Genomic DNA, 261 nt, shown 5'->3' on the forward strand with positions numbered 1-261 from the left:
GCCCAGTTGCAAATGAGAGAATAGAAATCAAACCAAAGGCGAAATAGACTAGTCCATCCTTCAAGTGCCTGAGAAACCCCCGTCCTCTACGTCCCCACGAGACACGGAGAGAGGCTTCCGAACACCATTTCCGAAAGAAAAGAAAAGGGAGGAAAGAAAGCCCAAATAGGAAAAAAGAAGAAGAGAGAGAGGAGAGGGATATAAAAAATATCAAACCCAAAGGCGAAATTAGGAGAGTCCATCCTCCAAAGTGCCTGAGAA

The sequence above is a fragment of the Penaeus monodon genome, chromosome 32 (genome assembly GCF_015228065.2).
Source record: "Penaeus monodon isolate SGIC_2016 chromosome 32, NSTDA_Pmon_1, whole genome shotgun sequence".
Classification (NCBI taxonomy): domain Eukaryota; kingdom Metazoa; phylum Arthropoda; class Malacostraca; order Decapoda; family Penaeidae; genus Penaeus; species Penaeus monodon.